Genomic DNA, 1328 nt, shown 5'->3' on the forward strand with positions numbered 1-1328 from the left:
GTGCATCCAAGTGGCGCGGTGAGAGAGGCGGGGGTGGTGGTGGGCACAGGATGTGACTCTAGACCCCTGTCCATAGGTTGGGGCACTCTGGCACCCTATGTGGCGAGGAGAAGGAGTGGACGTGTCTAGCCCCTGTGCGGGGGTGGTTTGGGGCGTCTGTGAGTGGTCAGTGTGCTGGTGGGATGTAGTTCCTGCCCGGGGGCTGTTGGGGTGGGCCTTAACTTTAACACCTGGACGGGAAGAGTGGATTTCTATTGCTCTTCTTTAGGGGCAGGGAAAAGATGAATCCTATTGGCTGGTTCCGATAGTCGGTATGTATAGACCCACTGCATCCGAGCCAGGGGGCTGTTTAGAACGGTGCCCGCCGGTGTATGTAAACCAGTGGATGGGGAGGGGCGACCAGGCTCCAGGACTTGACCATGGACAGCTAAGCTGCCCACTGTGGTGTGGCTGCGGTGTGAAGGCATTAGCGACCCTACGGGGTCTTGGGAAATGGGGTCGATATTGAACCGCTATATAAAAATAAAAAAAAGAACAGCCGTGACCTATTGGCCATCGACCGAAGACACCGAGTCTGCCGCCCAGCTCCGCCTCCGCCTGTCCCCAGTGTCCTATTTGACATCGAACAACAAAGCGCCTCGAAACAGGAGCCCCAAGCTCCGTCGCAGAGCACTACTGCAGTGCCTGTTGCCAGACGCAGGGAGGGAGTTTCACGAGGGTGCCCCCGCGCACGCAGGGGTTCATGGCAAGTGTCCCCGAGGATGCGCACCGCCTCTAGGTGACGTCACATTCTGAAGAGTCGTGCTCACACGCGCGCACTCTCTCGTGTCTCAACGAGAGAGTTGGTGGGAGAGGGTGAGGGAGAGGGGAAGTGTGCGAGATATAGAGAATGTGTGTGTGAGAGGGAGGTGGAGAGTTGGAGGAAGAATGTGTGAGGGTCTGTGTGCTTCAAAGTATGTGTGGTGTTTGTGTTTGAGGAAAGAGAGATGGTGTGTGTACTAGAATGTGTGTGTTGAGGGAGAAGTGTGCGAGGGAGAGAGAGGGAAAGTGTGCGAGGGAGAGAATGTGTGTGAGAGGGAGAAAGAGAGTTGGAGGAAGAATGTGTGAGGGTGTGTGTGCTTCAAAGTATATGTGGTGTTTCTTGTCTGAGGGAAGAGCGATGGTGTGTGTGTTAGAATGTGCGTGGTGAGGGTGAAGTGTGCGAGGAGATGTGTGTGCGTTCTGTGGTTCTCTCTGTGTGTGAGGCAGGACCTGCGCGTCTCTTTGGAGCAAAGGAAAAAAGCGAGTGATGTGTGAGAGAGAGGTGGGTGGGTGAGAGGAGATGTGTG

The sequence above is a fragment of the Lissotriton helveticus genome, chromosome 5_1 (genome assembly GCF_964261635.1).
Source record: "Lissotriton helveticus chromosome 5_1, aLisHel1.1, whole genome shotgun sequence".
Lineage (NCBI taxonomy): Eukaryota > Metazoa > Chordata > Amphibia > Caudata > Salamandridae > Lissotriton > Lissotriton helveticus.